This window comes from Dipodomys merriami, unplaced genomic scaffold (genome assembly GCF_024711535.1).
Source record: "Dipodomys merriami isolate MVZ:Mamm:240054 unplaced genomic scaffold, mDipMer1.0.p SCAF_417, whole genome shotgun sequence".
NCBI classification, from domain to species: Eukaryota; Metazoa; Chordata; class Mammalia; order Rodentia; family Heteromyidae; genus Dipodomys; species Dipodomys merriami.
Window position 1 is genome coordinate 450040 of NW_027205793.1, and position 23581 is coordinate 473620.

Here is a 23581-nt window from a genome sequence, read left to right on the forward strand (position 1 = left end):
TACACAAATGACTACCATTATTTGTGGAAATCAAGGGAAAGTCTTTGCAACCAGTTTTGTAAGACAGAACAACTTTGTAAAATTGAATTCAATGAGATGAAAATGAGAGGTAATGGTTTCATGAAAATGCACTTAATAGCTATGTGTCAGAAGGTGAGGAGCTCATTAAGAGGATTTACTTCCTAAAAGAACAGGAGGATTGAGTTGATTTTATATTAATTTTTTAAAATAGGTTAAATTTGGTTGGTATTTTAACACCTTTAAACAAGGTGTTAAGCCAGTAAAATTATTGTTGAGATTTTTATAAAAGCTATAAGACAATTGTTACATAGATTTTTAGAGAAGCTATTCAACAATTGTTGGATAAATCCCAACAATGCAAATATGTGTTCTCTGTCATCTGGTGGTGTTACATACCTCATCATCTAAGGTTGGGAGAATATTATCTTCATTTTCAGAATACAGAAATGGAGGCAAGAAGAAAGGTGGTGTATTTCTGAAGGCTGATGTGTAAATTACAATTGAGAATGAGCAGAAACCAGAATCCATGAACAGAAACCAGAATACATGGCTCAAATTCAATTCATTATTTGCAAACCTCGTGACTATACTAATATCTGAAACTCTTCTGCTGGCTGGGTAACATGGAACTGTTTCTTAGAGTTGTCATGTGTTGTTTTTGGTAAAAAGCTAAAAATATTGGTGCTTTATAAAATTAAAGAATATGCCTTTTGTAAAGTGTTATGCACAGAATATGAAACAAGAATTCCATGAACTCTGAAGTTCTTTATGCAGTTTTTCTTAAAATTATTCTTTGAAGAATCAAGATAGTGAAATTATTCACATTCCTTTCATTCCAGAAAGCATTATCTGAACACATTTGAGAAGAATTTCTACAACAGTCTTATAATATATGGGCTTTTGGTGTACTTATTTGTCTTCTCTCTGTATCTTCTTAATGGGGTTATTATTATCTTATTCATGGGTTTAAGAGTCCTTTATATATTATGAATAAAGCAATTTGTCAAGATCTTTATATTTTGTTTCATTAGCAAAAATGCCTGCTATGTGATTGAACAGAAATTAATGACATCTTTGCCTGATTTCTGAGCAACTAGGAATTCTTTCATTCTAATTCAGTACTCTTTATCAGGTCAAGAAAGTTCCCATGTAATAATTTTGACAAATTTTTACCATTCTGATATTTTGAACAGGACAGAATTATTTTAGCGTCACAGCAGGGAATTCCCCTGTGACATGTCTCCTCTTCAGGCATGGAATCCCCATTTGCAAACTGCTGATCATACTGGAAGCAAATTTTTGCTTGTTAGGAATATCGAATTTTTGGCCTATGTACTCAGGATTTTTTTTCCAGAAAACATAAATCCACACATAGATATTAGTCATAGCTACTTGAATTGGAATTAGTAATATTTTTATTCTTGATGTGCCACATCTCTATATAAAACTATGAAAAACACAGTTTGTAACAGAATAAACATGAGTATATCACTTAGAATGTGGGTATGGTTAGTAAACTCTAGGGGATTTTCTAATAGCTTTCAGACTTTTCATAAACATAAATAAAATGAGATGGTTTATACCTATTATCCTAGCTTCTTTGAAAATGGACATGTGGATAGTGGGAGTTCAGGGTTAAGCTGGAAAACATACGAGACCTCCATCTCAGTCAATAAAAGCGGGGTGTGCCAATGTGTGGGTGTTATCCTACCTGTGTTGGACATCCAACTAGGAAGTTTACTATCCAGGTAGCCTAGGAATAAACAAATGCAAGACTCTACCTCAAAAATAACCAAAGCAAAAATTGCTGGATGTGGTATGATTCAAGGGGTAAGGTGCCTGCCTGGCAAATGCAAGGCTCTGAATTCAAACCCAAGTACCTACCAAAAAATGAAAAGTAAATAATATGAAATAATTCTCTAAATAACTACTCACTTAGTGTAATTATCTTATGTATTCTCCAAATAATCTTGTAGTGAAGGCATAGAATTGAATAAGCCAGATCAATATAATACTCCAAAATCATAGAGTGGCCCAGAGGTCAGCTTTATGATCATTCAATGTCTGGATCTTCCTGTTCTTAGATCCACAATCTTATGGGGGGGGGGGAACGAATGTATTTATTTACATTTATTTACACCCTTCATCCAGTTTCACATGTTGAAATCCTATCTCAAATGTAATGTTACAGAAGTGGGCTTTTGTGTGTATGTGGATGTTAATTAAGTCTTGGAGGCAAGCCTTCATGAATGGGATTTAAATAAACAAAACCAAAGAGATTTCACTCCTGATCTTTAATACAGTGCATCACTCAGGAAAAAAAAATACTGACTATGCTGGCATTGCAAACTTGGACCTCCAGGCTCCAGAATGTAAAAATAAATTTAGTGTTTATAACCAATTCAGTGTCTGGTAATGTGTCATCATAAGTCAAAAGGATGAACAGTAAGCCAGCTGAAAAGGACTGTTGTGGTTTCTCTACCAAATTTCCAGAGTCCCTGTGATACTGAAAAATGTTAAGGCTCCTTAGGGAAAATGTTTTAAAACTGCCTTCTTGTCCAACTCTGACTTCACAAATTTTGGAATATAAGGAATGACATCAAGTGCCCAAGATACCTAAGACAGGACACTTGATCCTCGTCTGCTTTGGTCTTCAGCACCTGGTACAAATTTACACTATATAAACAAGTCAACTAAAGGCAGTTATAATACATTTTAAAATGCATAGCCAGAAAACACTTTATAAACACTCTCTCATTATAGTCTCATTGGCTCCCATGTCCAAAATAGGAAACCAAGGCTTAAAGAGAGGTAGGTAATTTACCCAAATTTGCAAAATTGATATATTTGTATCCATACTTAGGCTGATATACCATATGCATTTGTTTTTCTGCAGAAATAAAAGGCTCACGAACTTTTTTTCCATGTTCTAAACTCATATGCACTACCGTGATATCTCTATCCTGGCTGCCCCCAAGTCATATCAGCTGAAGTTGATACATCTCTACCCACTCAAACACAAATAGATAAGAATTGGGCAACTGTACTTTTAAATCCCTATGCAGTAATAATGTGTATTTAACAGTATGAAATCCTGGGCTAGAAAATAAAACTTCTATGATGGTGCTAGGCCCACCTCACATATCTTTCTTTGTCTCTTCCTTCCTTCCTTTTTAGGGCTTGGGATTGAACGCACGGCCTTGTGCATATTAAGCAATTGCAACAAAACTAAGTTACATGGCCATTTCAATCGCTCCAATTTGATTCACTGCTACCCTGTTCCTGATACTTTGTATTACTTGGTCATAGTATTTGGAGACTACTAAACTTCATAAGCGTTTCATCTTTTTTACTCCCTTCCCATGTATCAAGACACTGTGCAAGAAAGAATTTCCTGACCTCCCCAGACAGAGTTCATGGATCATCATCAGGTTCTATTTTACCATGCATAGCACTCTTTTTTATTATTACATTTATAATAACAACTCACTTAAATAATTGTTCTCTTCTTCAGACCATTGGTAGACGATTGTTCAATCCTATATTTTATATAACGAGGAATAGAAATTTTCTTGTCATGTTTTCCTCTTTTTGACTTGGTAAAATTTTCCTGATTTTGTAGAACTGTTTATTCTCCATGAATATTGTTTCAGGACATTTCTGCATAATGTCTATAATAAAATTAAGAAATTTCCAGCCAAAGAAGACAACTCAGCATTCTAGATGTTAATGACTGTACTCTGGGTTCCTGTGCACTGGGCACTGCATTTGGCATCTCAATTTTACAACAATGGACAATCTATATTGAAAGTTGCTTTTTTTGGTTTCCTATTTTGTGCCATATGAAGTATTTAAGGTGTATAGCCAGTTAATTGTGGAAGTATGAGCTGGTAATCTTTTCAAAAAAATTTTGTAAAGATACTGTATAGAGTTGTTACAATTACATGAGTAAGGCAATGAGTACATTTCCTATTGAGCATTGTTACCCCCTCCTTTGTTTCCCCCCTAAATTCCCTTCCTTCTCTATTTCCCAACTCCTCTTTCCCCCTACTTTCGAAGATGTGAAGTTCGTTTTCAACATAGTGTCTTGTACATGCCATTGTTACAATGGATCAAACTGAATCCTTGTCTCAGCATTTTGTTATTTCCCTGCCCCTCCCCAAATTAGAAAAATGTATATACAAGATGGGGTCATATGAGCTGGTAATCTTTAGCCTTCAAATCTTAAAACAAAAACAAGCAATGCATGAAAAAAATTGTTCATAATGGAAATCTCAGCCTCCTGATTGATGCTCTGATTCTTCCATTAAAGTATAATCTTGTTAGAATCAAGTTCCAGGCTAAAATGTAAATACCCAGGGAAATGATGACATTAAGTTGCTAATAGTTAATTATGCCTTCCTATTAATGAAATAATTTGGAAAATGTTTTTTAAAAAACTGGATGATAGCAAGAAGGATTTTAGAAAAAGGCATTACAGTGGGTAAGGTGTGTAAAATTGTACAAAACTGGAACTACATGCTGGGAAAAGAACAACTTCACAGAGAGGGGTAACTTATTTTTTTAGATGAGGCAAGTTAAGATGGATTATTATGTAAGAAGAAAGTTTCTATTTGGTTTTTTCTAACAACTAGCAGAGACTTATCTGTTTATAAAAAATAAATACTAGAATGAAAAATTCAAAAGACCTTTAATGATGCATTTAATATTTTGGAGACAACAAAGATTTTCAGGGTAGAGACAGTTCAATAAACTATGGTATTTATAAGCACTGGACTCCCATGTAATCATTATAAGTGATGTTCTTAGAACAGTGCAATTTCTTAGGATGTTATTAGATAGGAAATATATGCATGATATAATGCGATGTAGACTCACACCTGTAATCCTACCTACTCATAGGGGTGAGATTTGAGGATCATGGTTCACAGCCAGCCCCCATAGGAAAATCCATTTAACCATCAAAATGCCAATAGTGGAGCTGTGGCTAACCTTGGGGGAAAAAAGTAAAGCCGAGAATAATACGCAGGCACTGAATTCAAGTTCCAGTTTTGGCAACAAACAAATGAATAATCAAACAAATATATCACCCCAAAGTTATATGAAAATATGTATATGCATATATGCATGGCAGAAGGTCTAACCGTAGTGTTCCAATATTCACCTTGTAGAAGTCCAAAATGGGAACAACATAAACATTTACTTAAAGAAAATCAAAAGTGACAATATGTTGGAAATGATCTTTACAACTTGGGGGGCATTGAGAAAGGGAGGAAAAAGGGAAGAAAAATAAAGGAGGGGGTAAAAAGTTAGACAAGAAATGTAATCATTACCTTACTTATGTAACTGTGACCCCTCTCTACATCACCTTGACAATAAAATTAAAATGAAAAAAACTAAAAAAAAGACAACCAAAAGCTTTTACTTATGTTATTCTATTTAAAAGTATATTTTAAAAGAATTATTGGCATGTTTTAAAGTTCTAATGTATTGCCCTACTCTACTGGATTATACTGGAATATGGAGAGAATTATTTACACATGAGTCCATAAGTAAGGACCCCAATGTGATTGTTTCTAACGTATTTATAAGATGATTTATTTGTTGCTTTGTATGTCCCTCCCCCATGGTATAACCCCTGCTTTCACTGTATTTGATGTTGTTATAATTTATGGGGGGGAAGGGAAAAAACAAATCGTTTAAATAAGGATACAGGTGGACCCATTGCAACAATGAGATGTACAAGCTGTTATGTCGAAAAATGAACTTTACAACCTCGGCAAGGGGTGGGGGAGGGGGCCCGGAATGGGAAGGGATGGGAAGGGGAAACAAAGGAGGAGGCAACCTTGCTTGATAAGAAATATACTCATTATCTTGCCCATGTAATTGTAACCCCTCTGTACGGTATTTTCACAATACATTTTTTAATTAAAAAAAAGAATTCCACAAAGAAATGCCAACGTGGACCAAAGGGTCCTACCCATAATACCTTGCTTCTACAGCAAATCACACAATCCCCCAATCCACATAATTTGATCATTTAAAGGCGATTGATGAATCAACTTCTCCATTTGTAGAAATACATACCTGTGACAAGGATGGAAAAGGCACCGAAAGCCAAAATGAATGTTACACAATTTTGTGGAAGATTCCATAGATAAAGGAATGTGTCCCACACATTTCCAACTCTCAGTCTGGGAAAGTCAGTCATCCTTACCATACTAATAAAAACACAAAAATGCTAACTGTGGGATTCAAAAAGATTGCATGAGAATATGTGTTCATTGTGACAGCACAGTAACTTCAGTGCAAATTACTGTGTCTCTCTTTCCTTGCCTTATTCCCAACTCATTCTTCAATTCTGAAGGGGAGATTCTGGGGAGCCAGTTCTCTTTGCTCCAATAATTAATGAAAGGAAACAGGTTATTGGAGATAAAATTTCTACACATAGTTCTTGGAATCTCATTCTTTATTAAGCTTACTGAGTACTAATGGGATTATAAAACACAAGAACGTCTTAATTTTTCCACTAATTTTTTAAATGCCTCTTGTAAGAAGAATCAAAATTAACGAAAGAAACACCTCAGAAACCTTATAAAGATATTTGTGGTGTATGGATGCCAGGAAAATTAGAAATGTCACATGTAAATACCAAATGATATTTACAAAGCACAAACCCTAATTCTTCTGTGAGCTAATGTGATAATTACACATTTAAACTTTCCAACAAAATCACCATTGAGAATACCACAGCCAATTTCAATCAAAAAAGAAAAGCTGCAAAGAATTGCTAAAATTTTCACCTATTCATTCCTAAAGTTGAGACAGTTGACTCTGCTGCTGTTGACTGTTTGATCCTTTTCCTCCTCACAAATAAATGTGCCTATGTAGAACAATTTATATCTATACATTAAGTTAATGGGTGTCTAGCCTTTCTAGTCTGATCTTCAGTCTGAGTAGAAACGATGGAGCATAAGTAGTTTATGAACATGGACCATCCCATAACAAGCAGAAACACACTCTAAACCAATTCTAACAGAAACATCTGTGATAATGGAAATATTCTATATATACATTCTCTAACAGAGTAGCCACTGACTATATATGGCTACTCCATCTCAAATATGAATAGTGTCTGAGAAATTAATTCTTCCAATTTCAGTTAAATGAAATTTTTTTTAATTTTAATTTTTTATTGTGAAAATACTGCACAGAGGGGTTACAATTACTTGGGCAAGATAGTGAGTACATTTCTTATCAAGCATTGTACCCTCCTCCTTTGTTTACCCTTCCCATCCCTTCCCATCTTTCCTCCCCCCACCCCATCCCACCCCCACAAGTTGTAAAGTTCGTTTTCGACATGACAACTTGTACTTCTCATTGTTGCAACAGGTCCACCTGTATCCTTATTTAAACGACTTATTTTTCCCCTTCCCCTCCACAAATTATACCGACATCAAATACAGTGAAAGCACGGTTTATCCTGTAGGGGAGGGAAATACAAAGCAACAAAGAAACAAATGCGTTAGAAACAAATGCATGAAAGACAAAAACATTTAAAATACATATTTTACGGTTAATTTTCCTAACATCACATTATCTGAACTTTTCTGCTTGACTCATACATATACTAAATAATGCAAATAAGGGAAATCATGGGACCTATGTTTGTTTGGGCTTGGCTTACTTCACTTAATATAATGTTTTCCAAGTTTTTACATTTCCTAACAAATGGGGTAATGTCATTCTTTCTGATGGAGACATAGAATTCCATTTTGTATATATATATACCACATTTACTTGATCCATTCATCTACTGAGGGGCATCGGGGTTGGTTCCAGATCTCAGCTATGGTAAATAATGCTGCAATAAACATAGTTGTGCTGGTAGCTTTAGTGTGGTCTTGTTTGTAAACATTTGGGTAAATGCCCAAAAGGGGGACTGCTCGGTCACAGTGGAGATCTATGTGAAGTCTTTTGAGGAACCTCCATACTACTTTCCAAAGTGGTTGAACAAGTTTACACTCCAACCAACAATGAAATAAGGTTCCCTTCTGTCCACATCCCCTCCAGCAACTGTTCTTATTAGACTTCTTGATTTATGCCATTCTAACTGGGGTGAGGTTGTATCTCAATGTTGTTTTGATTTGCATTTCTTTTATGGCTAGGGAGGTTCAACATTTCTTCATGTGTCTATTGGTCATCCTTCTTTCTTCTTCAGAGAAGTTTCTCTTTAAGTAATTAGCCCCCTTATTTACTGGGCAGTTGTTTCTTTGAGGATTTGTTGTTGGGGAATTTAATTTTTTGAGTTCCAAGTGTATTTTAGATATGAGACCCTTGTCTGTTGTATGGCTAGTAAAGATCTTCTCCCAATCCGTGGGCTTTCTATTGATCTTGCTAGCTATGTCCGTTGCCATGCAGAAGCTCTGCAATTTCATGAAATCCCAATATCCCAATTGTCCAAACTTTCTTTGATTTGTTGTGTTTCCAGGCCTCTATTAAGAAAATTTCGGCCTGCACCAAGGAGAACTAGGATTTCTTCTATTCCATCCTGAAATGTTTTCGTTGTGTCTGCTTTGACTCCGAGGTCTTTGATCCATTTGGGGTTGATTGTGGTGCAGGGTGATATACAAGGGTCTAGCTTTAGTTTTCTACAAGTAGTTAACCAATTTTGCCAGCACCATTTACTGAAGAGTCTGTCTTTCTTCCATTCTATTTTTTTTAGCTCTCTTATCAAAGATTAGATGGTTATAGGTCTGTACGTTCACTACTATTCTATTCTATTCTATTGGTCCTGAGGTCTCTTCTTGTGCCAGTACCAAGCTCTTTTGACTACTATGGCTTTATAGTAGAGTTTGAAATTTGGTATTGATGTTCCTCCAGTAGTGTTCTTTCCGTTGAGGAGCGTTTTTGCTATTCAGAGTCTTTTATTGTTCCATATGAAATTTTGGATTGCCTCTTCTATTTCCTTGAAGAATGAGGTTGGAATTTTGATAGGTATCGCAGTGAATTTGTAGAGAGCCTTTCCAATCCAGGAGCATAGGAGTTTTTCCCATTTTCTAAGTTCTGTTTGATTTCCTTTTTCAAGTTTTTTAAGTTTTCATCATAGAGGTCCTTCACTTCTTTGGTTAAGTTAATTCCTAGGTATTTTATTTTTTGTGGGGTTATTACAAATGAAGTTGCTTTACTAAATTCAGCCGCACTTTGCTCATTGTTCTCATATAGAAAAGCCATTGATTTGGGGGGTTAATTTTATACCCTGCCACTTTGCCAAAATTTTGAATCAGCTTGAGTAATTTGGGAATGGCGTCTATGGGATTCTTTAAATACAGGATCATATCATCTGGGAAGAGAGAGTTTTTTTCTTCTTTCTCTCTTTGGATCCCCTTTATGTCTGCATCTTGTCTTATTGCTGTAGCTATGCATTCTAACACTAGGTGGAAGAGAAGTGGAGAGAGTGAACATCCTTGTCTTGTTCCTGAGTTATGAGGAAATGGCTTTAGTTTTTCACCAGTAAGTATAATGCTGGCTGTAAGTTTGTAATATACATCCTTTATTGTATTGAGGAATGTTCTAGGGAATCCTAATTTTTCCAGAATCTTCATTATAAAGGGGTGTTGGATCTAGTCGAATGGTTTTTCTGCATCTATTGAGAAAACCATGTGGTTCTTATCTTTGTTCCTGTTGATGTGATGAATAATAAAAATTGATTTGCACATATTGACCAAGCTTTGCATCCCTGAAAAGAACCCTGTTGATCATGGTGTATGATTTTTTGAATGAATTGTTGAAGTCGATTGGCCAAAATTTGGTTGAGAATTTTTGCATCAATGTTCATCAAAGAAATGGGTCTATAGTTCTCTTTCTTTGATGAGTCCCTGCCTGGTTTTGGGATGAGGGTTATGATGAATTCATAGACTGTGTTTGGTAGTGAACTTTCTCTTTCAATTTCATTGAAGAGTTGGAGGAGTATTCGTGTGAGCTCTGCAATAAAGGCCTTGCAGAATTCCGCTGTAAAACCGTCTGGTCCTTGACTTTTCTTAGCTGGGAGGTCTCTTATTGCTGTTTCTATTTCAATGCTTGATATGGGCCTGTTAAGATGGTTTAACTCACCTTGGTTTAGTTTTGGCATGTCAATATTTGCTAGGAAAAGGGCCATTTCTGCCAAGTTCTCAAACTTATTAACATAAAGTTTGAGAAATTCCCTTAAAATTTTCTGAATATTGGTGGTTTCCGTGGTGATGTTTCCATTCTCATCTCTGAGTTTTTTTATTTAGGTGTGTTCTCTTCTTTTTTTGATAAGATTTGCTAAGGGTCTGTCAATTTTGTTAATTTTTTGAAGAACCAACTCTTTGTTTTGTTGATTTTTTTTCTATAGTTTGTTTTGGATTCTAATTCATTTAATTCTGATTTAATGTTAATATTTTCTTTCCGTCTACTAGATTGGGGTTTATCTTGCTGCTCTTTTTCAAGGAAGTTCAGATGTCTCATTAAATTTTTGGTTTCAGATCTCTCCAATTTGTTGAGGTAGGAACTCAGAGCTATAAACTTGCCTCTGAGTACTGCCTTTCCTATGTCCCAGAGGATCTAGTAATTTGTGTGCTCAGTTTTTTTAATAGCATGAACACTTGAATTTCTTTTCTAATCTCTTCCATGACCCACTCGTGATTCAGCAGTGTGTTGTTCAGCCTCCATGTGTTACCAGACTTTCTTTGGTGGCTTTTGGTGTTGAGTTCTAATTTTATTCCCTTGTGGTCTGACAGAATGCAAGGTATAATTTCAATGTGTCTCAATTTGGACAATTTTGCTTTGTGGCCTAAAATGTGGTCTATTTTAGAAAATGTTCCATGTGTATTCTGATGCTGTTGGGTAAAATATTTGGTAGATGTCTGTTAAATCTAGTTGATCTATGCAGTTGTTTAGATCTGCGGTTTCTCTGTTGAGTTTTTGCGGAGGTGATCTATCTAGTGGGGAGAATGGTATGTTAAAATCCCCAACAATTAATGTCTTTGGATCTATGTGGGATTTGAGGGAAAGTAGTGTTTCTTGGATAAATTTGTGAGCTCCGTTGTTTGGCGAATAGATATTTAGAATTGTAATATCCTCCTAAAGGAGAGAAACCTTAATTAGTATGCAGGGACCTTCTTTATCTCTTCTCACAAATTTTAATTTGAAGTCTATTTTTTCTGATATTAGGATTGCAACTCCCGCCTGTTTATGGGGGCCATTTGCTTGGTAGATTTTGTTCCAACCTTTAACATTGAAAATGTTTTTGTTTTTAAGGGCAAGATGTGATTCCTGAAGGCAGCATATATAAGGATCTTGTTTTTTAATCCAACTAGACAGTCTATGTCCCTTAATTGGAGAGTTAAGTCCGTTAATGTTAAGAGATAGGACTGAGAGGTATTTGGGAGTTCCACCTTCTTGGTGGCTGCGAAAACTGGGTTCTTCCTATGGTTCTTGGATTCTCAGTTTGGGTGCAGTTTCTTGGCCTCTATTGTGGTCTTGTTGGTTTTCTATGTGTAAGACATCTTTAAGAATCTTTTGCAGGGTTGGTTTGGTGGAGATCTATTGTTTCAATTTTTCTTTGCTATGGAAGGTTTTTATTTGGCTTTCAGTAATGAAGGAGAGTTTAGCTCGGTAGAGTATTCTTGATTGATAGTGATTTGTTTTTAGTGCATGGCATACATCATTCCAGGCTCTTCTTGCTTTGATTGTCACTGCTGAGATATTTGAGGTGATTCTAATTGGTTTCCCTTTATATGTCATTAATGTTTTCTCCTTGACAGCTTTAAGGATCTTTTCCTTGGTCTGAATTGATCCTATGTGGATTATAATTTGACAGTGGGATGTCCTATTCTGGTCTGGCCTATTTGGAGTTCTAAAAGCTTCTTGTATGTGAATAGGCCTATCTTTTTGCATGTTTGGGAAGTTCTCTGCTAGGATCCTGTTAAACAAATTTCCTTCACCATTAACTTCTGTTTCTAGGTGCTCCTCTACAACCATTACTCTTAGATTAGGCCTTCTGATGGTGTCTTCCAAGTGTTGGATAGATCTCTCATATTTCTTGGATTTCTCTTGGATGGTTGTATGTTCTTTCTCTATAATGTTTAGGCTCTCTTCACTCCCCGAGATTCCATCTTCTGCATGGTCTGACCTCCTGTCGAGACTTTCTACTTTGTTTTTTATTTTTTTTCCTTCTCGTTGGTCAGCTTTGATGGCTTCAAATTCTTTGTTGAAGCTTTGTTTTAGATCTTGTATGAAGTTCTTTACTTCCTTAATTTGGTGCTCAGTGTTTATTCTCAAATCACTTAGTTGATTGGTTATGGTTTCCTTGGACTCCCATTCCTTCTGTTTTTTTTCTATTCAGCATTCCCTTTGTGGGCTCCCTGACTTCCTTCAGCTCTTTGTTAATGGATTCCCTGAATGCCTTTAGTGATCTTTCTGTATTCTCATCCTGCTCTCTCAATTCCTGTATTACTCTTTGATTAGCTTCCTCCGGTTCATGCGATTCCTGTAGTTCTCTTTGAGTGTTCTCAGCCTGCTCACGCCATTCCTGCCTTTCCCTTTGAGTATTCTCAAGCTGCTCATGCAAATCCTGTATCAGTTTTTGAGTACCTTCCTCACGCTTATGATATTCCTGTATAAAATTTTGGATTGCCTCCACTCTCTCCCTATCCTGCTCATACAAAATTTTTGGAATGTTTTCAATCTTTTCATTTATCATGTTTGCCAGCAGTGTTCGTAGAGCTATTTGGGAACTCTCTTCTGGATTATTCATTATCTGTTATCTGTTCTGTCCCCTGATTATCATGAGTGGGATTTGAGATACCGGGACTTGCAATTTTTCTTGTGTTTTTCTGGCTAACTCTGCCGATTTGGGATGAAATTAACACCAGTTTTGTGCTAGAACACTATCTTAAGGCAAGCATCAACCAAAGTCTATATTTGCACAGTCAATAGTCTGCAGATACAATCTAGTTCAACAGATACATCTATTCAACATCAAACAACTATATATTAATGGGCTACGAACCACAAAGAAGAATTTGGAAGACCACAAATTATTAGGTTTAGGAAGAGTTGTGGGTAAAAAATAGGAAGAGTGATGTGGGATGGCACAGTGAGTGTTAACTAAGTCCTAATCTCAAAGCAGGAAATAGGTTGGATAGGATGAAAGTAGAAAGATAGAAAAAAAAGAAATAGAAAGGGGAAAAAAGAGACCAGAAAAAATAGAAAAGTAAAAATTAAAAATATTATAGAGATTCGTAAACAAACTATTCAGAGAAGAAAATGAATTTAATGAGAGAAAGGGAGGGATATAAAGGAGATGTGAAAAACTTAAAAATAAAAATACTTAAAATATTATATAGGTATAAAGAGGTAGTACTGCTATTAAGGAACTTAAGTCTAAGAGGTTTTGAATTGAGTAATAAATTTGTGGATTAAGTGTGTACACAATGGGGGATAACGTCTAATAATTGACTACGGGTTTATCTGAGGATGTGCAGAACAGCAATTAAGTCACATAAAGAACGAAAGAGAAGAACAGATGAAAAGGATAAGAAAGAAAGAAAAAAGATCAGAAGTTCAATAGAGCTAAACAAAAACAAAAACAAACACAAAAAAGAGAGAAAAACTCACACTCACTTATAACCCTAAAATAAAATTCTAAGAGGACAAAAAATTACTATAAAATATTTTTTTTCAAAAAAGGTATAATTTAAAGATTAAAAAATTTTTAGAAAAAAAAATTTTTTATAAAATATAGAACAAAAAATTCTTTGACTTTTTTGGGAAGGGCGGGAAAAATCCTGTATCTCCCTTGTGTCCGTAACCAGCCCCTTGTTGGAGTCTCTGGTCTGCTTGTGTTCCTGTAGCTTGGTTGGTTACTTAAGTCAGTTTCTTTGAACAGGCAGAAAAATGCTCTGCAACCCTCCTCCCAGGTTAGTTCAATGGGAGGGAGGTCTGCTTTGAGTATCACAAAAGAGGGAGATGGCTTTTTCCTTGGGTTTGTAGGTGCTGTGATGAGGCTAGGTTCTGGGTAGAGGTGAGGCCTTTCAGCAAACAGTAGCTTTTCCCGGGGGCTGGTTTGTGAGAAACTCACACTGCCCAGCCTGGAGCCATTCTCAGGGTTTCTGTTTACTGAATTTCAATTGATTGTCAAGGCTGCTAAAGGGAGGGGCAGCCTCTGGCTCTGATTACCCAGTGAAGAAAGCCACTCCTAGGGCTGGCGCCTGAGCTGGGTGACTTTTCCCTGTGTGGAGCTGAGTCTGGCAGGTCAGGTTAGGCTCTTTTGACCTGCTAGATGTCTCTAGATTTATTCCAAGGCCTGAGTTGGTGCTAGCAGCTCCACCAAACTTTGTCGGTATCCAAGATGGTCTCCAGTACTGGGGGGCGAGGGGTGGCCTTCCCTCCTCTGCTCCCTGAGAAGGAGTGAGTACGTTAGGCTGCTATGCACGTCGAGTCTTGGTTCCTGGGTAGTCTCTGGTCTGTGAACTGCAGGATGAAGATGTCTGCTCCTTGTCAGTTCTTGCTGGTGTTGTGTAGAATCCGCTCATCCACCTCGTCTGGCTGTTTCGTCCTGGTCTCTTTGTGATTCAGGTATGGCGGCTGCAGTCGCTTCCGCCACCACTGCTGCTGTGGCGGCAGCTGCTGACAAGTGCTCAGGGCTGTCTCCTTGCCTGTATTTTCTCTCTCTGGCCTAACTCTCTGTGTGATGGCACACTTAGTGTGATTCTCTGGCTTAGTACTGTTCACTGGAGCTCTGAAACTGCTTTCTTATGCGAGAGCCTGTTTAGCCTCCAGCTTCTCCTCTGCCATCTTCCCCTCGAAGCCTTAAATGAAATTTTATGTAATGAGATTCATCTACTCACTGGGAACTGGACAGCTCAGTTTCCAAATTAGGAAGCTGAAATTCTCAAAAACATAGTGATAAAATATAATCCAAACAGGGTGCTAGTGGCTAATGCCTGTAACACAAGTTAATCAGGAGGCTAAGATCTGAGGATCATGATTCAAAGCCAGCTCAGGCAGGAAAATCTGTGAGCTCTTATCTCCAATAAACCACTAGAAAACCAAAAGCGGCACTGTGGCTCAAGCGGTAGAGTGCTTGCCTTGAGGTGAATAGTGCAGGGACAGCGCCCAAGACCAGAGTTCAAACTCCACTCCCAACCAACACACACACACACACACACACACACGCACACGCACACACACACACACACACAATCCAAGTGAAGAAGGCTCCATTGGATACTAACTGCATGTCTGTGAATTATCTAAGTTTTTCTGTCTTATAGCAGTTACCACTCACCTAGATTGACAGCGGGAGGAAAGGGGTGGGAGATAAACACAAGCTACTTGGGATACTGAGAGCTGCTCCTTGAAGGTAAGGGTTGTGCATGAATCTTTTATATATTTAGTAGACATCAAAGTGTGTAGAATCCTGTAGTTATAAAAATGTATTTCAACATGTACAACAGATGCTCTGTTTATCAAAATAGGAGAGAAATCAGACAGGTGGATTCTATAAATATACAAGCAATATATAGAAAATTTGCTACATTCTATTCCATGATAGGCTCTGGAATAAACTTTGGTTTTCTGTAAATACTAGGTAAATATTCACACACTAAAAAACAGAAGTGTAATCCTTTATTACGGTTAAAATATATAGAATATCTTAATGAAATATATTTGTGGACCTATTTTTTCCTTAATTTCTTCCACTCCTGCATTAAAAATGGCTCTAAGAGAAAAGTTTCTAGATGTGTAAAATATGAACTCCATCTATTTCGTTTGTTGAATTTGTACTTTAGATAGGATTTAAGTCCTTATTTCATCTTTAGGCTTAGGGCTAGGAAAAGAATAAGTAATCTCAACAGATTGTCATGCCTCACTTTTAAGGAGAGTTATGTATTTATTAGGAGAAATATGTATTGGTCTTGGTAGCTAGGAAACTTCAAGAAACAAAAGAAAAAGAACAATTTCACAGCAGTCTCAAGTATTTGCATATCTTCAAGTGAACATTAGTTGCTCTTTATTCTATAGTATATTTACAAGGATAGTTTTACAACCTATTTCTAAGCTATTGTCATCCTCCAGAGTAAAGTTCAGGCATGCCTATTGCTCATTATATAGATCGCAGTTGCTCAAACTCAGAACCCATTTTTTGTATAGGTTTCACCTGGCTACCTTTACCTCACTCAGTAGCACTGAGGGCTGGGAGATTTATTTCAAATATTTAAATACACACAAACACACACACACATCACTGGCTTTCACTATTGCTGTAAAAATTAAGTCCCTTTTGTCCCTTACCCAAGAGTATCATAAATCGTGTACCATCCATGAAAATGTGACAAGTTCATTATTAACTTGCAAGTAGGTTAAATCTCTAGCCTCATACAATTCTACATATTCATATGAAGAAAAATATATACCTAGAGTTTTGGTGTGCTACTACATTATGAAGCTCTCAATTTTCATTTTTTTAAAAAAATACATTTTTATTGTAAAAATAATGTACAGAGGGGTTAGAGTTTCATGAGGAAGGTAATGAGTATATTTCCTATCAAGCATTGGAAGGCAGCTCAGTGGTAGAGTGCTTGCCTTGTAGGCATGAGGCCCTGGGTTCAATGCCTCAGTACCACATACACAGAAAAGGCCAGAAGTGGTGCTGTGGCTCAAGTGATAGAGCACTAGCCTTGAGCTGAAGAGCTGAGGGACAGCACCCAGGCCCAGAGTTCAAGCACTATGACTGGCAATTTAAAAAATCTGTATCAATTTCATCATATTTGCCCTATTTTAGAAATTGGAAGTCACATATTTCCATCAGAACTAACTATATTTAATGGTACAACTTTCTACGGTGTTTTTAGGACCTAATAATTTGTGGATATGCCCCAAGGCTTTTTACTAAAAGCTGAGGGAATAGGTCCAAAAATGGAAGCCGATAAACAGTCAGAGCATTATTATGTAGCTTTAGTTCACTGTTACAAAAGAGGAGTGCAAATCAATATGATGGTTCATCGTTACAGGACCAGAAGACATACTAGAAACTGACATCAGAGAAGAGTCAGTCACTGTAGGAAAACGCAAACAGGATGCACCAAAGGATGCAATCATCAGTGTCCAAATAAGCAACACAGAATGGTATAAAGTCATTGCAAGCATATATTTGATGAGTGGTTCACATCAAGAATATATAAAGAACAACATCCCAACAATAACAAACAACCTGATTTTACACTGTGCAAAGAATTCAGATGTTTCTCCAGAGAAGACAATTAAAATGTTAACATGCACATAAAGGTGTTTAACGTCACTAATCACTAGGAAAGTGTAAGTCAAAACAATGAAGAATACGACCATTTCATATGAATTAGGATAACTACAAAAAACAAAGTAACAATACTGACAAAAGTGTGGCAAAATTGGAACCTTTCTATGGGAAACAGTATGGCAACTTTTCCAGCAATTCAAAACAGGATTATTCATGCCTGTAATCCTAACCAGTCAGGACAAGAAGCTGAAATCCAAGGATCATCGTTCCAAGCTAGCCTGAGTAGAAAACAGGAAGTGGACCTGTGTTTTAAAGTGGTAAAACACTAGCCTTGAGGAAAAGTTCAGAGACAGTGACCTGGCCCTGAGTCAAGCCCATGACAGAAAAAAAAATGAAAGGAAGGAAAGAGAATTGTCATATGATCCAATGACTCCAATTCTGGGCATATACTCTAAAGATCTAAAAGCAGGGTCTTGAAGAAACCTTTGAGCACTCATATTCATTTTGTACAATACTAAAACATGGAGGCAATCCAAGTGGCCTGATACAAATGAATACATTAAATAAATGTGGTTTATACATACAGTGGTATATTACTTCAACTTTAAAAAGAATTATTTTGTGACAGATGTTATATTATGGCTGAATCTTGGGGACACTGTACTACATGAAATAAGCCAGTCATAACAAGATCAAATATTGCATAATTCTACTTATATCAGTTACATAGAACAGTCAAATTGATAGAGACAGGAAAGAAAATCGTACTTGATGGAGATCTTGAAGCAGAGGAGAGTGGAAAATTATTTTAATGAATATAGAATTTTAATATTGGAGGATGATATCAGTGTGGACATTGAACTTGTACAATATTGTAAATATACTTACTACTATGTTGTAATCTTAAAATGATTAAGATAATAAAACCTGGGAGAAGAGAAGGAGAATGATGAAAGGGTAAATATGATCAGGGTACATTGTATGCCTATGTGGATATATCAAAATGAAATCCACTTATATAACTAGGTAATGCTAATACAAAGTGTAAAAAGATGATCAATTTTAAATTGTTTGCATTTGACCACAATTTCTGGAAAAAAAAAGAAAAAAACAACCACAGGCTGGGAAAAAAATTTAAATTTCCAGTAAGCAATAAACCTGGGTTCAAAACTATATCTCACTTAAGTGTGTGAAGCTGTTTTGTAATGTAATGAGAGAAGGCTCAGGAAAATCACCCCTTTTGTACAAAAATACATAGTGAATTTGCCGTAATTTGGATGTTATCATACAAATTTTAAAAATATAATAGCATATGTAGCATCTGAGATATGTTTCCTCTTTTTCTTAAGCTTCAAAGTAGTTTCTACTTGCACACAAAATGCATCATCTATTCTGCTTACAAAACAGTAAAACATTACAGGTGAGGTCTATAGCCCTTAATATACATAGCAATACATCTGAGGTGCCTACCATAATATCCACCCTTCCTTTCTGAATCAATAAAGACACCTTTCCATTTAACTGAACACCAGACTAAGTAAAATAGTGATAACATTTCCCAATAGTGATAATATTTAGATAACAATACAGAGAAAAATTTTTGGGAGGTTATTGTGAATGGGGTTGCTCCCTTTATTTCCCTCCCTTCTTGTACATTGTCAGTGTACAGGAAGGCAACTGATTTTTCTGGGTTTATTTTGTATCCTGCTACTTTGCTGAAGTGATTTATGATTTCTAAATGGATGGAGTTCTTGGGATCGAGAAGGTATAAAATCATGTCGTCTGCAAAAAGGGATAGTTTATCTTCTTCTTTTCCTATGCAGATCCCTTTAATATCTTTTCCTTGCCTTATTGCCCTGGATAAGGGTTCCAGGACTATATTGAAGAGGAGTGCAGACAGGGGGCATCCTTGCCTTGTTCCTGATTTTAGGAGAATTGGTTTTAGCTTTTCCCCATTACGTATAATTGGCTATTGGTCTGACATAAATGGCTTTTATTGTTTTAAGAAATGTTCCTTTTATTCCTATTTTCTCCACAGCTTTTAGTATGAATGAATGTTGATTTTTATCAAAGGCCTTTTCTGCATCTGTGGCGATAATCATGTGATTCTTGACCTTGGCTCTGTTGATGTGTTGGATTACATTTATTGACTTATGTATGTTAAACCATCCCTGCATTTCTGGGATGAAGCCTATCTGGTCATAGTGTATTTTTTATGTGTTTCTGGATTCTGTTAGCTAGAATCTTATTAAGGATCTTTGCATCTGTGTTCATCAAGGAAATTGGCCTGTAATTCTACTTTTTGGTTGGGTCTTTGCCTGGTTTGGGGATGAGTGTGATATTGGCATCGTAGAATGAGTTTGGGATAGCTCCCTCCTTCTCTGTTTCTCTGAAGAGCTTGAGGAGTATGGGTAATAGCTCTTCTTTAAAGGTCTTATAGAATTCTGCTGTGAATCCATCTAGTCCTGGGCTTTTTTTTGTTGGAAGACTTTTGATAACTTCCTGTACCTCGTTGTAGGATATTGGCTTATTTAATTGGTTTACTTCTTCTTTGCTCAATTTGGGCAACTTGTATTTCTCTAAAAATGCATCTATTTCTGCCAGGTTTTCTTTCTTTAGAGAGTATAACTTTTGAAAGTAGTCCATTAGGATTGTTTGGATATCTTGGGTACGTGTGGTGATTTTTCCCGTAGCATCCCTAATCCTGTTAATAAGGGTTTTCTCTCTTTTTTTTTAAATTAATCTTGCCAACGGTCCATCAATTTAATTTATTTTTTCAAAGAACCAGCTTTTTATTTGGTTAAATTTGGCTATAATTTTCTGGTTTTCTAATTGGTTAATCTCTGCTCTTAATTTGGATATCTGGCTCCATCTAGTAACTTTAGGTTCCATTTTTTTCTTGTTTTTCTAGCTGTTTTAATTGCAACATGAGATTATTTACTTGGTCTGTTTGCATTTTCTTGATGTGGGCACTGAGAGCAATAAATCTGCCCCTCAGGACTGCTTTTGCTATGTCCCACAAGTTTCTTTGTGAGGTGTTTTCATTTTCATTGAGTTGTAGGAAATGTTTTATTTCTTCTCTGATCTCTTCTGTTACCCAGGCATTGCTAAGAAGTGTGCTGTTCAATTTCCCTGTATTAGAGAAATTTCTGCAGTATGCTTTGTTATTGAGAACTAGCTTAATTCCACTGTGGTCAGATAGGACACAAGGGATTATGTCGATCCCTTTGTATTTGCTTAAGTTCCTTGCATGAACTATGATATGGTCTATTTTGGAGAAAGTTCCATGAGCTGCTGAGAAGAATGTGTACTGTGTTGTTTTAGGGTGAAATACTCTGTAGATGTCAGTTAATTCCGCTTGAAGTATATGGCCTCACTTAATTCAGTAGCTTCTTTGCCAATCCTCTGGTTGGTGGACCTGTCCTTTGGTAAGAGTGGTGTGTTAAAGTCTCTTAGTATTATCGTATTGCAGTCTATTTTATTCTGTAAGTTTGAGAGTATTTGTTTAACCTATGTGGGTGCACCAATATTTGGGGCATATAAGTTGATGATGGTAATATCCTCCTCTTGGATTGTTCCCTCTATTAATATGTAGTGTCCGTCCTTGTCTTTCTGTACTGATTTTAATGAAAAGTTTATTTTGTCAGATATCAGGATAGCTACACCTGCTTTCTTACTGGGGGAATTTGATTTGTAGATCCTTTTCCAACCCTTTACTCTGAATTTGATTTGTAGATCCTTTTCCAACCCTTTACTCTGAATTTGTTTGTATGTTTGGCTGAGTTTTTGGGGTTATGAAGATATAGTGTCGTTTCATCTGCACAAAGGGATAGTTTAACTTCTTCTTTCCCTATGAGGATCCCTTTAATGTCTTTGTCTTGCCTTATTGTCCTGGCTAATTGTGCCAGGACTATATTGAAGAGGAGTGGAGAGAGTGGGCATCTTTGCCTTGTTCCTGATTTTAGGAGAATTGGTAGTAGCTTTTCCCTATTACTTATAATATTGGGTATTGGTCTGTCGTGTATGGCTTTCATTGTTTTAAGAAATGTTCCTTCTGGAAGTGGCGCTGTAGCTTTAGTGGTAGAGCACTCGCCTTGAGCTGAAGAGCTGAGGGACAGCGCCCAGGCCCAAAGTTCAAGCCCCACGACCGACAAAAAAAAAAAGAAATGTTCCTTCTGTTCCTATTTTCTCCACAGCTTTTAACATAAATGAATGTTGTATTTTACCAAAAGCCTTTTCTGTGTCTGTGGAGATAAGCACGTCAATCTTGACTTGGCTCTGTTGATGTGTTGGATTACATTTATTGACCTATGTATGTTAAACCATCCCTGCATCTCTAGGATGAAGCCCACCTGGTCATAGTGTATGATTATTTTGTGTGTGTTTTCTGGATTCTGTTAGCTATAATTTTGTTAAGGGTCTTTGAATCTGTGTTCAAGGAAATTTGTCTAATTCTCTTTTTTGGTTGAGTTTTTGCCTGATTTGGGGATGAGTGTAATATTGGCGTCATAGAATGAGTTTGGGATAGTTCCCTCCTTCTCTGTTTCTCGGAAGAGTTTGAGGAGTATGGGTATTACTTCCTCTTTATAGGTTTTATAGAATTCTGTTGTGAATCCATCTATTCTTGGGCTTTTCCTTATTGGAAGACTTCTGATTGCTTCCTGCATCTCATTGTGACATAGTGGCTAATTGATTTACTTCTTCTTTGCTCAGTTTGGGGAACTTCTGTTTCTGTAAAAATGCATCCATTTTTGCCAGGTTTTCTTTGTTTAGAAAATATAACTTTTGAAAAGACTCCTTTAAAATTGTTCAGATATCCTGGCTACTTGTGATTTTTCCTATGGCATCCCTGATCTTGTTAATTTGGGTTTCCTCTCTTCTTTTCTTAATTAATCTTGCCAACGGTCCATCAATTTTACTTATTTTTTCAAAGAAACAGATTTTTGTTTTATTAATTTTATCTATTATTTTCCTATTCTCTATTTCATTAATTTTCAGCTATTAGTTTGATTGGCTTTGTCTAGTAACGTTGGGTACCATTTTTTCATGTTTTTCTAGCTGTTTTGATTGCAATATGAGATTTTTTACTTGGTCTGTCTATTTTCTTGATGTGGGCACGGAAGGTAATAAATTTGCCCCTTAAGACTGCTTTTGCTGTGTCCCGCAAGTTTCTTTGTGATGTATCTTCATTTTCATTGAGTTGTAGGAACTTTTTAATTTCTTCTTTAAGTTCTTCTGTTACCCAGGTTTTTCATAGAAGTGTGCTGTTGAATTTTGATGTATTTGAATAATTTCTACGGTTTGATTTATTATTGACAAGTAGCTTGATTCCACTGTGTTTGGACAGGACACGGGATTCGGTCAATCCCCTTGTATCTGCTTAAGTTCCTTGCTTGAACTATGATTTTGGAGAAAGTTCCATGAGCTGCTGAGAAGAATGTGTATTGTTGTTTTAGGGTGAAATACTGGGTAGATTTCAGTTAGTTCTGCTTTTGGCTTCACTCAATTCAGTAGCTTCTTTGCCAATCCTCTCTTTGGTAGACCTGTCCTTTGGTGAGAGTGGTGTGTTAAAGTCTCCTAGTATTATTGTATTGGGATCTATTTTATTCTGTAAGTTTGCTTAACATATTTTGGTGCGCCAATGTGTGGGGAATATAAGTTAATAATGGTAATATCCTCCTCCTGGATTGTTCCCTGTATTAATATGTAGTGTCCTTCTTTGTCTTTTTCTATTGATTTTAATGAAAAGTTTATTTTGTTAGATATCAGGATAGCTACTCCTGCTTTCTTACTGGGGGCATCTGATTGGTAGATCCTTTTCCAACCCTTCACTCCGAGTTTGTATGTTTGGCTGAGAAGTGGGTCTCCTGAAGGCTAAAATGGATGGGTCATGTTTTCTGATCCAATCTGGAGTTCTTTTTCTTTTGATTGGTGAATTAAGACCGTTAATATTAAGAGATAATACAGAGAGATGCATTGTGGTCCCTGTCATTCCCTGTTTCTATAAGATTTTCTTCTTTCCTTTCCTTCTGTGCTTGCTCAGTTAGAATTCTATTAAAGCCTGTCTGGTGTGGGTCCCTGTTCCTGGTTGCTTTCTTCAGGTTGTGTTCCCCCTATTGTATTCTTTGTAGTGCTGGCTTAATGTTTATGTATTTATTTAGTTTTTCTTTACTTTTAAAGTTTTTCAGTTCTCCATCCACTGTGAATGCTAGCTTTGCCAGTTATATCAGTCTGGGTTGGCAGTTATTGGCTCTCAGGGCTCGTATGGTACTT

The 23581-nt window shown here is 36.5% G+C and overlaps 1 pseudogene; it reads right to left on the minus strand.

Moving 5' to 3' along the window:
* Positions 1–14547: 14547 nt before the first annotated feature.
* The window catches only part of LOC138807222 (Golgi to ER traffic protein 4 homolog pseudogene), a 30036-nt pseudogene continuing 21002 nt past the window's right edge, over positions 14548–23581 (minus strand).